Source organism: Megalopta genalis, chromosome 6 (assembly GCF_051020955.1).
Source record: "Megalopta genalis isolate 19385.01 chromosome 6, iyMegGena1_principal, whole genome shotgun sequence".
Classification (NCBI taxonomy): domain Eukaryota; kingdom Metazoa; phylum Arthropoda; class Insecta; order Hymenoptera; family Halictidae; genus Megalopta; species Megalopta genalis.
The window spans coordinates 9,544,841-9,560,737 of record NC_135018.1 but is presented as its reverse complement, the minus strand read 5'-3'; the positions used below and the strand labels follow the sequence as shown (position 1 = coordinate 9,560,737).

General features: G+C 42.9%; 1 protein-coding gene and 1 long non-coding RNA gene across 7 annotated transcripts in view; one reads left to right on the top strand and one right to left on the bottom strand.

Annotated features, from left to right (window-relative positions):
* Ten-m (teneurin transmembrane protein Ten-m) overlaps positions 1-15,897 on the top strand; it is a 747,607-nt gene that overhangs the window by 330,268 nt on the left and 401,442 nt on the right. The gene's annotated exons all lie outside the window — the stretch shown is intronic.
* On the bottom strand, positions 8,642-11,376 carry LOC117223865 (uncharacterized). The gene is made up of 2 exons (XR_013033679.1): positions 10,888-11,376; positions 8,642-10,108 (listed from the first exon to the last, which is right to left on the bottom strand). It is a non-coding gene; the product is annotated as an uncharacterized LOC117223865 (long non-coding RNA).

Genomic DNA, 15,897 nt, shown 5'->3' with positions numbered 1-15,897 from the left:
CGTCGGCATCAGGAATCTGAAATCGGGACCGGGACCGCCCTGTGTAAGTTCAAAAGTCAACACGAGCTTCTATGTATAATATCGTGATAATCTGGCCGATGGGTCACACGTGTCTGAATACTGATATAGATAAGTCACGTAAACACACTTGATACTTGCCCTACAGGCTGTTAAGGGCTCTCCTCCTCGTCCTAAGGGTCTAATTCCCCTTATCAATCGGCTCGACTCTATCTCGACTTTTTAACCAACGCTTTACGTCCTTCCCAGGCTAATTGAAAATTCCTTTTAATCTGAGCGCCCCTCCACGCGGTCGGTTCTATTTTAACCGATTTACGACAGTCTTATCTTCTTGACTTGAGTTTCGGAAGCGGGAAACAATTACGCTTTTCCTTTGGAACAGGAATTTTCCTCTACTGACAGTTATATCGCGGATGTTTATGCAAAAGACAAATTGTTTATATCGATTGCAAGAAACAGAAGTTAAATCAGTGTTCGTTCCTATGATCATTTTTATACAGTTAAAATAGTGGGACAGCGTTCTTCTTAAAACTATACAGGAGCCCATAGTACAACCGAGCAGCGGGTGATTCTACGTGAAAAAATAAGAACAAAATTTTCTATAAAATTTCTTTATCCGGGGCTCTGGTTTCGAGAAAATCGACTTTAAAGTTTGTTCATGTTTGGACAAATTTGAGTTGTCCATTCTTCTACCGCAGTTGCCTTCGTTCGAGATAATGTTTACAAACATTGACAATAATGGAAACATTCCGTTTACTTACTATCCGTTGCTCAGAGGAAATCTGTCGATTCCGCGGAGGAGCGAAGGAAGTATTACGCTCGCTCCGTCTGAGCTGCACATCCGTAGTCCCCACTTTTCTATGACCTCCCGATACCCACTTCTGTTGGTAAATGAGAAGACCAACAAGCAAATCAGCGCGAGGAGAAGGGGGGTCGGTCGCCCGCTCCACCCAATCACGTCTTTTGCTCAGCGCGTAACTTGGCCAATATTAATCAAAAGTCTGGAAATTGGAAGCGGCTGGATGGAGCGGTCAACCAATTCCCCTTGCTCCTTGCCCTGTGTGTTATTTAGTTTATGCGTAGCGTTTCATTTCCTCGTTTCCCGATATTGCCTTCAGGTTCTTAACGTTATACGTTAACGTAGGCGTAAGATATCATATGATAAACATAAATGTAAAATAAAAATGTGTCTAGGACAGCTACATAATCCAATGAGAAATTAAACAAGATGCTAACTAGTAATTAGTGATTACAAATAATCGGAAGAACCTGAAGTTGGTTGGTGGGAATCGGTTCTACACTTTTCTAAGCGGACTTCTTCCCAGCAACGGACAGTAGAGTAAATGGAATGTTTCCATTATTGTTAATGTTTGTAAACAGTATCTCGGACGGAGAAATCCTTTAAAAAGATGTACAAACTTTAAAGCCGCGATTTTCTCGGAAACAGAGCTCTGGATAAAAAAATGTTATACCTAATATTTTTCTTATCATTTACGTAGAATCACCCTCTGCTCGGTTGTACTACGAATTCCGGCCCGCCCTGTATAATATCTTCATCCTTTCGTAGTTCATACACTCGCATTTGTCAAAAATTATTGTCAATTTTTCCGATACTTTCATTATTTTGTATCTCAGTATCCACTTTTATCATATACACGCATAAAATCTGCAGTGTATACATATGTATACACTGACAATTCACCAACGAGCGTTGATCTTCTCGTACCATTAACTTCATTTAAAACGTACACTCAAAAATTGTGCATTACAATACCAGCTTATGCTATTTCCTGATCGGAAGCACACATTCTATTTCAATTCACATTTTATTAATTAAGGGCCACGCGTATACAACAAAATGCCCAGAAGATTGATTCTCTAGAAACAGAAAAGTCTTCGATCTACGATAAATTACAAAAGAATCTTCGTTCTGGAATAGTTCACGGAAATGTTGAACTTGTAATAATGTGGAAAAAGATTCTTTTTAGATACACAAAAATGGAGCAATTATTCCAGTAAACAACATTCTTAAATGAAACGGTTTATGCACAGAAGAATACGCTCGGGTAGTTGCACTCGCATGTAAATAGCACTTTACCGTGGAACTGCACTGTCTCCCACCGTTTTCCCTTTGTTCCCGCTTTCTTCCCGACCGCCTCGCTCTCCCCATTCCCTCGTCATTCCAGCGGCGGCGGCGGCGGTGGTAGCGGCAGCGGCGTGACTCTCGACTCAACGAACTGTGCAGCACACAGGTGAGGGGCAACTAGCATAATTGACCCACCTGCTGAACCATCATGGGCCTATTCACGCGAGCACGCATTCGCACACGTGCACACGCAACTCCTGAGCTGCTCCTAGACCAGATCACACGATAGATCGGAGCCATCGACACGTGTTCAGTCCAGCCACTGCACCGGCCTCGTCTAATAAACTTTCGCTATCATCAAAGTCGTCGACCTATCAGCTGATCGGTGCTATTTATACCACGGTCGATGTCCTCGCTACCGACTTCCCGCTTCGCTTTATACGTGCAAGAATTCTGCGCGATAGACGATCTTAGGAAATATGTAAATGCTCGCTTAAATCGATCTTGACGCTGATTTATTTTTAATATGCCGGGACCAAGAGAAATCGATTTTTTGTTCTATCCAGATCGCTAGATAACGTGCACATAAGTGTTCTACAGACGTTGATGCAAATACAAATTTCTGTAGATTATTTTCTAGAAATTAGAAGTCAGAAAAATTTATTCTTTCGGCCAGAAGATTCTTTTTGGTAGAAGCAGTGCGATAGAACTGTTCATTGTTATTAATATTTCTCGTATTCGATGAATGCACACGTGTCACAGAAATCTGTAGTCTATTCATAACATTATACAATTGAATTTTATTCTGTAAGAAAATCATTTGAAAAGTTGACCTTTTCAGGAGGCATTCTTTAAGACTTTCGTTGTATCGAATTGATTCTACAAATTTCTATACATTATTGTGCAAGATGAAAATGATTAGAAAAGTTCGTGTTGCAAATGGCAGTTCTCAAACTTACGTTATCGTGGGAATACTTGCTAGAGGGCCAAGATGACCGATGATTGGGCAACGATTGCTTGAATAGGTTCCATGGTAGGGCCGTTCAGGTTTGTCGAGGGAAAAAATGAGAAAAAAAGATTGTCGGGCGTTCAGAGGGGGTGTTGGTGGGTTTACGAGACGATAAAATACGGTCGGAGTTTGAGCAGCGGAATGGTCGAGCCGAACATAAAGTCGTACGTTATCGGTAACGCAATATGCGGTACGCATAATGTTGCTTTTGTGCCGTGTTACGCAGGCGTATATACACCGTATATACGTGTTATGTGCCAGGAGCGTGATAAAGGCGTCTGCGCAGGTAGATAAACGTTTGTTCCATCCTCCGTTAATTACCCGTTCCGTTATTTATCACGGTTGCGTGTATGATGCACCAGTCTAAACGAATTTACGCGGCCCTGTTGAATTGCTCACCGCGGCGCGGCGCGGATCGGCGCATTCGCGGTGTTCTTCATAATTGATGCGATCTATCAGACACCGATTCTCTATTAACCAACGGATGACGGAGTGCCTGGCAGACCGAAAACCAGAGGCGGATCGTACGCAAACTTTGTTATCTCTACGTCGGATAATCATCTTTTAATAATACGGTCTATTTGCTATCCTCGACATCGCGCAACATTCGTCTTCGTCGTGATCCGTCGAGCTGCATGGCATTTCTTTGGGAATTCGCTAACAATACCAGCGGAAGCACGAATTGATGCGGCAAGCTATTATTTATACGAAATTTTGTCTCTGTCTACAGAAACTTTTCTAATTCGGTTAGAAAGTTCATTCTTCGTACTTGCGACGAACGATCGAGCACAATTTAATTTCTGTGTTTCGACTATCGAACGGACTATAGTATAAACGAAACAATAACCGAAACGAACTTGTACGATTTCAACCAAATTTTGACAATATCGATTAAGCCGAATCCATTCGTTAGCGAAGTAACGTAAAATGTTGATACCCGTCACGCGCTTGGATTGCTAAATTCGTGTTCACCTAAACTGTAAGCGGATATCTTTGGAATCTGTGGTTTTCAACGCTATTAGCAAGTACACGGTCTAGCAAATCGAAATTTATTGGCGGTTCGCTAATTATAACGTAGAGTGGATCGCTTCGATTGAATTCGTGAGATTATTAAATAACACGGGTACATCGCGTGAAACAGTAATTACACCGGTAATTACACCATATTATTGTTAATTAAATCTTGAAGAACAAACTACTCGTTCGACACATTCGGAATAAATTAGGTTCCCATAATATAATGTTGCGTGCAATCGTTCGGTTAATACTTTCTTGTCGATTCGGAAGTGCTCGACGGCGAATGGTAGAAATCTCGAATACACCTCTTAACTTTTCAACTTTATCGAATCGGAAATCTATCGGGAAACCCACGGTGGTGTGGGTGGCGGCGCGGCGGGGAGGAGCGGCGGGTGGGCAGGGCAATAAATTTGCAAACAGCAATTACAATTCGGTCGAATGGTAGTCGCAATTAGAAAACTTATTCCACCGATAATGTTCATAAATCCAAAGTTTTCCAGGCGTATCAATAGCGATTAAGGAAAATCCAATAATGAACCTTTATTTTATTGATAAACTGTTCTCCCGTACGAATAGTTCGCGAACTACGGGCTACACTTCATCGAACCGGCTAATATACCGGGTGATCCCCGATAAATTCCTAATCCACGAAAGTTCATAATCATAGTAAATTAGGAAAGCAGGAAATAATTGACTCACGTTTTTCCGACCGAGAATTCTCCATCTGTTCTCACTTGTCGATGTCTCCCGATGTCTGTCGATGTTTCCTCTTCTCCTGAATTTTCTTGATTCGTTTTATTGATACAATCAGCATTTTGAATAATTCATCGTGGTTGTATTTTTAAACAGTTTTTATATTGCAAGAGTATTTTCTATTATTAAGACATTATGACACATTCATATTAATTAATTTAGTCTTGTTCTCAGTAGAATATATAAGTTTCGATTATCTCAATTTTTAATCATGGTTATGAAGGAAGATTACAAAAGTCAAATGTTGTCACTTTGACTGCTTTCAGGATTTGGAAGAGCAAAAAGATCTTTTAACACGCTGACAACTGTGTCGAATATTGACAGAATACAATTGGGTGACAAATCAAAGTGCTCGAGTTTTCGAAAATGCTCGAGTTTCGCGAGAGAATTGGAAGAATAATTAATATCGGGAATTCTAACTTCATTTTATTAAATAAATCGCTTTGGCTTCATCGATCTTTGCGCAGTCTCCGAGTAAGCGATCAATAGGTAAATTCCGATAGAAATCGATCACGATACAGACAAATGGTTGACAAATTAACAAGTTAATGAATGTATTGAGAAGCCCTCATCCACGAAAGACAGTTCTTTAAAAACGACGAAGAAATCGGTAATGGGCAGTGCATTGATAATTAAACCCGTCGCAGCTGTCGAGATCGATCGATGTCCGAGTGCAGACACGCGCGTAAGTTACTACCGCGAGTACAACGGGATAAGTAGCGATCGATTAACGTGATAAGGTATCGATCATTAGGACTCGATAGCGCGGGTTTCGGCGCGGGCTGGTTGGCGCTCCGTTTCGCGCCGCTCGAGGTTGCGCGTAGAGAGCTTGCCGAAAATGCCGCGAGCAGTTCGTTCTCCGATGACTCTTTACATACGGCCAGTTCATATTTTATGCCGGCGGAGCACGTGAACCCATGAACTGCCGGAAGGCTCGGCCCGCCTGACAAACTGCGAAACGATTTTCGCGTTACGTCGTAAATTTCTGCTCGATCGCCGTGCTCCCCGCGTTCGTGTACGCGTGATCGATGGCCCGTGGATGTGCGCGCAGGAGAGGCACAATGCTCCGCTCGGTTGTTTTCAGCCCGCCAGGGCTTTCATAAGCTCCTCCACTGCGGTGGATCGCGGGACCCGGCTTAAAAAACAAGCCCGAACGGTTGAATCGCCACGCAACCGATCCGTTTCCATTTCTCTGTCTACTATTTCTTCCGTCTCGCTCGCTTTCGCTCTACACCTACCGCTATTTCACTCTGTGTATCGCACCCGATATACAGATCCGGCTCTGGATAGATTGTGCCCACCGTTTGCGTGAGATTGGCAAATTTTTAAGGCAACCCTGCAGTTGAAGGGCTCCCTGGAGGCAGACGCGGTCGAACTGATTAATCACCTCGCAATTGCGCGCCGAAGACCGGCCATATGGTCCGCAATGTTTGCGCAAACCGCTGTGAAAGCTTTCCCAATTTCTCACTGGAACTTGGAACACGCGAGTGTCCGAACTGTTGGACGATTGTTTTAGCAAGCTAATACAAACGTCTCTCCAATTCTTTAGCTGACCATTGGATCCAGATGATCTGAGAAAGATACTAAAGTTCACCCGGGATTGGCGAATATTCGAGATAGATGTTTGTACAAATTGTTAAACCACTGTCAATCGTCTTCTAATTTAAGGAAGTTCTTCCAAGCTTGTTTCCCGTTCATCCTTTCAGCGAGATTGATTCTAATGTTTGCACAAACTGGTTCGATCACCGACAATTTTTTAAAGAAGCCCCGAAGACGAATGATCACCGAAAGCAGCTGTAACAGGATCGATTAATCGTCTTGTATGTCTTCTTCCAAAATTAAAGATGTTATGTCACATGTTTGTGCAAACGAACTTTCGCAAACTGATTACGATTTTCTTGCGAGGATAGAGCTTGCTCCTCGGACAAATCTTGAGCACTATCAGTGCCTGTAAAGTCCAAAATCGATACTAAACTTCCTCCAAGCATGTTTCAGTCTCTTAGGAATTTTTAACAAATTATTGAGCATTTGAACTTGCTCGATTGTACGCTACACGAATAGAACCATCGCATGAGAGTACAGTTCATTTTATCGGGGACGTATGTGCTAATTTGGAAACGCGAAGAGACTTTCTTTGCCATCCACAATTTCCACGAAGCAACTCCGGAATAAGTATCGAAAGTTCGCATACTGTCATTTCGCAAAAAGAGAACACGCTGGTACGCGTTCATCGGCAACTTTGTAACTACTGTTTGAAACACTAGTTATCGAATGATGCTTTCTGTAGCATCCTGCGTATGCTCGATTAAAATTTCATCGGTCTTGCAAGGCGCACTGATTGGAGCATAGCTCTTCAAGATCCATGGGCCTACTTGCCGTGCGAGTATGCTAATCGATGCTGCGACAGAATTCGCGAACTTTTGCGAGCGATTCAAACGAAAGAAGAATTTCAATTAAAAATAGGAAAATCGTAGGAAACAAACTCGACCAGTCCGAGTCGAATTAGCCGCGTTTCCAAGGTCCCCTCGACATGAAATCGTCAAAAGTTGTTCTACCGAGAGAAGCTAAAATAAAGATGAGGTCCCCGCCGCTGCTGGAAGATATTTTTGTACGTGAATGAAACAGAAGTTCCGCGGACTCGAAGCTGCAATATTCATTCGCGAAACGTTCGCTCCATTGCGTGCCGATATATTACCCCGAGTATTAAAGGGAGCAAGAAATCGTATATGCCTCTTCATCGGGAACGGTAGATAGTTACAAACTCGGTTGGCTGACCGTTGACTCCAGATCGATATTCGAAGCACGCCTTTACACAGCTCGACATTCATCCAGGTGAATGCCATACGCTGCCAGCGCAAGAAACCTATAATTTCCCCTAAACACCCGTCAGCGGGGAAACATCAAACGTTGCTCCGTACATGGTGACCCATCGAAGATACCAGCCGATGTCTGTTTTTCTGGAATGTCCAGCAAATTCTTCCTCCGCCGATCAAACTATCTCTCCCTCCCTCCCACCCTCTCTCCCTTTCCGGTCTCTCCTTTTCTCGCTCCCTTCTGGTTGCTTCGATGCGAAAAATGCGAACGGTCCACACGTGATTCGATCTCGTTTCATTCTCGGTATTTCGAAAGAAAATTCACACTTTCGCAACCGACGATTCACCGGTAATCGTTCGTCCATGCAAGTCGATCGTCTAACAATTTACGCGACGCAGTTACATAAGATCATTTTCAGCCAACAAATTGTTTAACAAATTCTGAGTACACACTTGTACGATTCGCTTTGTATAATCGACAGATTCTACCAAACCGTTTACGCATAAATGAAAGATTCCTATATCGATTGTTAGAAACAGCCGTTTATTGGAAAAGTATTTATTTCCTTAAAAAATGTTAACTCTGAAATTTTTGTAACGTTTTACCTATCTATTTACCTATAATTTTTAGGACATTCGATCGGAATAATTTTTGTTTTTTTAAACGACTTTAGATGACCCAGATTAGCGTTTACGTATTTCGAAATTAATTCGAAACTATTTCTATCGGTCAGTATCGGTGCACCGATTCAGTCCGAGACACAGTGTATTATTCGAAGCTGATATCATCGATGAAATGATTATTTACTCTGTTTGTGATGCAATATTTGGGAGCTTCCATGGATGAGTGCATCGCTGATTGGCGCATGATAAGTACATCACCTCAATTTCACCTGCTAAAGATCGCACCCAAAATCTGTATTATAAGAATTATTTCAAACTGTGTTTGTTTTTTTATTATTTATATTTTTTTATTTATATTCCGCGTCAGATTTATGTTTGTAAAAGAATTCAGAAAAATCAACGCACAGTGTTGTGTGACTACTTCCTTGCCACAGAAATTCATAGTATAGTGGCAATCGTCATTTCACTCTCATTGAAAGTGAACTTCAACAACAGTGAAACAAACGTAACGAAAATATTAATTTTTATGGCTAGAAGAAGGCACATCATCGACCGACTCCCACAACTAACAATATTAATTTCTATATTCTTTCTTTGAACGCAGTTAGATCCCTAATCAAGGCAAGTATAAGCTACTTCACAAACAATAACGAAGACTTATGGTGTATAGTGGAATGTTATAATTAGACTGCGGATTTGTATGGAAAACAAACAAAATTGTCTGCATCAATTCCAAAGAATGACATAACCATTTAATAGATTAAAATTAATACATTGACCTTTCAAATGACTTTTAATCTTTACACTATTTTAAATTTTAACTACCCATTTTTCCCATAAATGCATCAAATCCGCAGTCCAGTCATAATGCTCGTTAATAAATGAATAACAGAGACATAATTCGAAATGCAATTTAAGTTTGATACCCCGGTGGTAACACAAATATTTTAATATAATACGTATAACAAAATGTTCTGTGTGTTACAAGCGGTCTGTAATGTTGAAAATTTGAAAGTCGAACGAGCCCTACCGTTTTCGGTGTACGAAGTGCTTAAACGTTAAGAGTGCGTTTATTCCCAATCATTGGTGCATCTTGTTTGTGATAAAAAAGAAGCTAGATGGTTGTTTCATCGAAGTCTTCGTCTACGCGATGTGGCCAAAGTAAAAAGCAAAACTTCTCTCGGACAGCCGTGGGCCAACCAGGAATCCCGAAAGCGGCAATAAAATGTAAGATAATGAGGAGCAAGGGTGTTCGTTCGTAAACTGTTTTGCTGGGCCCCGTTCCAACTGGCCATTAGCAGCTCCAGCAAAGTAATGCCGAATTTTTCCGCGGAGAGTCGACGGCACGCCGTTCGTCCCTCGGATCCGTCTAGAAGTCCGCGAATAAATATTGCGGTAGCGTTCGACGCAGCAATACGGCCGAGCAGGTGGTGGAAATCGATGGCATCGAGCCGCAGGCCGCGGGCCGCCAGCCAATTATCCGTGGCGACTTATGCGTCTTCGCGAAGGACGTGGATGCGCACGCGTGACTGCACGCACGCACGCTTCCGTCGACGCTTCTTGGCTTCCTGGAACCGGTTCTCCGCGCGAAGATACCTCGGCCAACCTGATCGAATCAGAAGCAGAGCAAGAGAAGAGAACCAGAAGAAAAGGAAGAAATAGGGCGGCGAGGCGCGGCGCGGCGCGGCGCGGCGCGGCGCGGCGCTGCACGGATCCGGCACTCGTTGTCCACGGGGCCATCATAAAACTCTGGATCACGGAACTCGTTTTCCACGTTCGGTCTCGCGGCTGCATGAAAAAAGAAGCGGATCCGGTTGGTGACTCGTAAAATTTCGGATTACGTCGTTTCGGTTTAATGGGGACGCGGCTGCCCTCGCCAAAGATATTTGCATGAAAAAGCGGCGACGAAACCGCGACAAGCGATAGATCGGAACGAGTAGGCGAGATATGCATGCGAAAGGTGCTTCCCGTCAGGAACGGGCCGGGTAACAGTCCCCGCAGATCGTAGGATTATTGTATTGCCGGGCCACTGTCGCCACCACACAACAATTCGATTGTTTTTTTGTATATAGAATATATGGCAATTGTTCACTAAAACTGTCCAATATGGACAATTTTGCCAAAAGTGTTTCCGCGACGATAACGCATACGCATATGCACAGAGGTAGTCTAAACACAAAGGACAGCTTTAAATAATCACGTCGTCTATTTGCAAATAATACTCCCCGTACGCGATTTAACTAATTCAACCTACTAAGACAAAATTTCGATGGTTAAAGTCATTACAAAGTTGTAATATACTAGCTCATTAAATTTCGTCTTCGTATCGGCTACAACAGTATACAAAGGTCAACGACCAAAGATAAATGACCAAAGATTCGAAACGTTTCTTTGTTGTACCAATTTCAATATTTTATTAAGTAGAACATAAAATATTTTTTTAATTGCAACACGAGGGATCGTGTACGTAAATTACGACGTCTCGAAAATGGCGATACTCGTCCTCGAAGAGTGACAAGGAACGTAAAGAATGTCATAGATTGTGGAGCCTAGATCAAAACACCTACCATCGCTTGCATGAAACTGCAAGACTTATCCTAGTTCTTTCATGGTTCGTCCATCGCCGTCCACCACCACGACACAGTTTAATCACAGGTAGCGGTGGCCTTCGGACCGTTAACGGGTCGCGAACGATACCCTAAGCGCCAGAACTGTTTTCAACGTGGTCCGGAAGCGGCCACAGCGAGGCTCCGCGCGTTACCATAAACTTCTCTAATTTCAACGCGTATTATTTGTAGCCGAGTTACTGCGGGGATTATTGCCGCCTCGACGCTCGGCGGCACTTCGCGAAATGGGTATGGCCGCGGCGCGGCGGCCGTTCCGTCCTCAATGACGCACATTGTACGTGCCTGGCCGTCGTTTCTCATGCCGCTATGAAATAATACTGCCACTCGATTACGATATATCGGTATCACCTGATTATCTAATGTCGTATTTGCTCGCGGCCGCACTCTCCTCCGCACCGCTCCACTCCAGTCCGCCGCGCCGCGCGCCGCGCGACGAGCACGAGGACGCGGACGAGGACAAGGAGGAGAGTGCAGGGTGCAGGGCGCAGGGTGCAGGCCCATGAACCGACCACCCACGCACTCACACACGGGCGCGCGCGCTCGCGCATGCACGCACGGATAGAGGCAGACTTAGCGAAGCAGGCAGCCACGGCGGTATGCGGCACGGCACGGCATCGTCGAGCGTGATATCGATTTTAGCCTCCTGCCGTTCGAGGCGGCTACGACTTGACGGGGTTATGAGGTAAACGAGTTCCTCCTCGGCGACCTTTTCCCCCACCCGCGCTGAACGCTTTATCTGAGATTATATCACAGGTAAAAAGATTGCATCATGGCCAGGATAATAGACATTTCCCTTCATCGGGAAATTGGATGGCAGCCTTTTAGAGTCCTCGCCAGGGGGAGAGGCTGAGAGTGGGGTGACGGTTCGGGCATGACTCCGGAACATCGGAATCGTCTTTGGATTAATCGACTTAGTCCCGGTTCTCTGGCCTCGGTTGCTCTGCTTGCTCTGCTCGCACTGCTTGCTAACTCGCTGGCTACGGCCGACTCGAATGAAATGGCCGCACGTGCTGATAGCTCGATTTCCATGTGCCCGAGGAATTGATAGAGGGCCTCTTTGTTACCACGCAGCTCGAATAATTGTGAATGTTACGCGAATGAGAGCTCTAGCACCGAATTGTCCATTCCTGGTTTATGCCGCGACGTGACGCGACATCTCTGCGAACCGATGGTCGCCACAGCGGGTCTAGCTATTCCGGGAACTTGGTCCTTTCTGCTTCGGATGTTAAATTGCTTTGCTTCTAAACAAAATTTGCAAAGTCTAGAAATACGATAGAACGTTCACTATGAGAATCTGTGATATCTGAATTTTCTATTGTCAAGAAAAACTAGTTGGAAATTCGGTAAGCGTTTAACATAACACGGTTTGCAACTAAATGTATTATTATCCGAATGTTCGTGTTCTCAGAATTAGTTCGCATAATCGAGGTTTTACTTTACATTAAAGTATCCCTTTTTTGAGGACACATTCTGCCTATAGATTTTTTCAAGAAATTGTATTTGCTCAGGTTAATTTCATGCGAGGCTAAGGTTCAACGTCTCTATAGACGTTGAAATGAATTTCGTATGAGGCCTAATTTTATATGAGGCTTTTAATAATTCATGGTCGCGTGAACTATTTCAAATATTAGCTCTGAGCCAATATCACAGTGATATAATTAGATTTCGGATATTTATGCCACGGTAAAAAAGAAATAGAAATTAAATAAATGTAAATTCTTTCGTCCAATTATTTTGATAAGTTGCAGAAAGCGTAACAATGTTATTAAATTCTTCTTAATTTTATATCGCAGCTTCTTAATGTTAATTTACAATTATCGAATCAAATTGTATGCAAGACTACGGATGATCGATGTTTAAGTTATTTTAGGCGAAAGACGACGAATGTAGAACTGTCCAGGAAACAAGAAACCTAGAATTCTAGTTTGGACGGAAAATTCTGTATCCACGAGCCGAAGAAGATATTTGAAACCATTTCTTTGTACCTTGTCTAGCATTTTACACCAACGCAGCGGCAATGTTTAAGTTTGTGGGACGTCTTCCGAGACTGTTGCCAATTGAAGGCCATAAAAGCAGCGGACGAGGGTATATACGAGCATAAGTTCTCCTCGAAGGTAACGCCCGCCGCTCGCCGCTCGCCGCGGCGTTACACGAAGATTCAGCGTAAATTCTGTTCAAGTCAAGAAGTTTGCGTGCATTCATAAAGTTTCAACATGAATGCCGCTGTAAAAGTGCCTTAATGTGTGACCTTACGTGCTTGCTAGTATGTTGCGCATTTGTCTACACGTGCGTAGCTATCATTATGCAATGTATTCTTAGGCGGTGGCCGTTGGAGCAACGCGACACGCACGGATGAAATATGGAGAAATGCATTTTCATTGAACGCGAGCGGCGCGAGCGCGTTTCCGACTCGACTCGTTGACAGTCAAAGAAAACAATGGCTGAACAGTTTGTGAACTCTCAGCACGCTACTTAATTCGGCGTGAATAACCGTCTGCTGGGTCTTTACGTCGTTAACTGTTGAAAGGATTTGGTGTAATTTGAATATCGGCGTCCATTTAGAATTCTATTCGGAATTGTGTTTTGAATTCTGTTTGGAATTCTGTTGTATTTAAAATTCCGCTAAGAATTATGCGATTGGGATTTTTAGAATTACGAAGAAATTCGATTCGGGCATGGTCCGGGTCGACGACTATTTTTCTTTGTTAAGTGGATGGCAATTGGAACATTGTTTCGCAGTAATAGTATTGTCAGGGGCGTAGACGGTAATTCACGTGGTCCCATACTTTTAGTCGGTAATGTAAATTGAAAGAGCCATTAAATTAGCCCGCGACACATACGTGCGCATGCATATTGAAATCGTTGGAGTTGGATCGTATATCAAGGAAAGGCGAAAGTTCTCTTTTATCGGAGAAAAATTTTTCGCCGGGCGCAATTCATTTGGTGGCCCAAAACTGTCGTAGTTCCATAACATTGAAAAATCGCGCATACGTTGGAATATATTGAAATATTTTTAAACGTAGAAGTCACGGTCTGGAAACGATCAAATACGCGCTCTCTCTCTCTCTCTCTCTCTTTCTGTTCCTTTTTCTCTCTCGCCCCGATAACATGGCTGTCGATAATCGATATGTTTTATTAATGCAATCAATCGGGTTTTGTTCGCAAATAAATATAGCAAAACACAGAACAGTTTTTTCCATTTATAAATGAGAAGTTCGCCGGGCTCGAACATTTCCAGTTTTATTTCGTTCAGCTGCATCAATTACTAATTGCTCACCCGAAATCAACAAATCTTTCGCTGATTTATAGAATTCAATTTTCAGAAACAGAGAAAAAATGTTCGAAAAGAATATTCACGGAATTTATTTCGCAAAATATACATACGTGCACGCAATTAATGCGAGGCTAATGATCTCTCTTTGTGTCTTTCTTCTACATTAATTCTATTCCTAATGATATACGCTGCCTCCGACTTCCTGCTCTCATTAAAACTCCGCGCGCGTTCTTTCATTATCACCAGCTTTCCTCAACTAATATCTCGTCGACGCTGATAACACCGGCAACCCATTTCGTGCACGTAAAATATATTTCATTCAATTTTCTAATATGCTGCGCATTCTGCTGCACGTTCTCGGTGCAATCTGCTCCATCGTCATTCACACATATTAATTTAATCAATTTTTTACTGCGATATGGCGGAACCCCTACTTCAAACGCAATTTCCATTAATTCACTTTAATTTTGGCATGTATAGAATATAACGCGATCCTCAATTATTTATACTAGATACTTGAAGGTGACATCATTTTCAATTTATTTCTACATTACCAGAAAATTATTTATTTCTTGTACTACGATTTCTGTTTATGTTGTCTGATCTATGTTATACCGTACCAATTAACCAGTTAGTTAATTATACTGTATCTGATTGATTTTCTTCATATTTTTTTAAATATTATAAAACTAAATTTTTGTAAAATATATAATTTAATAAATAATATGAAGGTATACCAATATCCATCTTAACCAGTTAGCTGTTTTTTTTTTCACGAGTATACTCGTCATCAAGAAATGACAATATTTTGTGTTATGACGAGTATGCTCGTCAAATACAGCTAACTGGTTGAACAGTGAAACAATGATTTCGATTTCGATTTCGGAACAGTTCCAAATACCAGTTCCAATCAAAGACAATGATAAAAGTCGTGGACAATTATTGGTCGATACCATCGGTCCGATACCGTTGTCCGCGATGGGTAAATGGAATTAGAGATTCTCGCATGTACGGGCGTTGTTGCGGTATTATGGGAACGTTGATGAAATTATGTGGGTTAACACAATCCGCGTCGGAGGTTACGAAGAAATTTACAAGCCTTCACGCACGTGCGCGCATAAACGGTGGATATATGATCGCCGGAGTCTCTACGGTGGCCACAATATTCCCCCATGGCAACTCGATAATGTATTATGGATACGTGAAATTCGAAGAGAATCTCGCTCGCCGCATACCCGGAAAATACAAAGTGTTCGGTCGGCGCGTATCCGCGCGGAAGAGATCGTTTCACGCCTGGTCTATGTATGCCCCTCCTTCCCACGCAACCCCCCACATTTCCCCAACGCCCCTCTCTCCGTATCGCCCCTCCCTCCTCTTTCCTGTACACCCCTTTGTAACCTCTCATTCCCCAAGATCCGAGGGAAATTAATCCATTCTTACGACTATCGCGGCGATACGATTCGACTTCGACCGTTGTCGTTCAATTCCGCCGCTGAGAGCTCTCTCGGTCCTGTTTTTACAATACAAATATTATCGGGCGCGGAATCATTTTTATCTGTGAATTCTGTTTTCACCGTTGCCGCTCCGACGCGTCCGTCAATTAAAGCGTCTGTTTGGATTTTATTGCGGCTGCGGGGTCTGTCACTCGGTTACGGCAATCGTGTAATTGCGTTAGG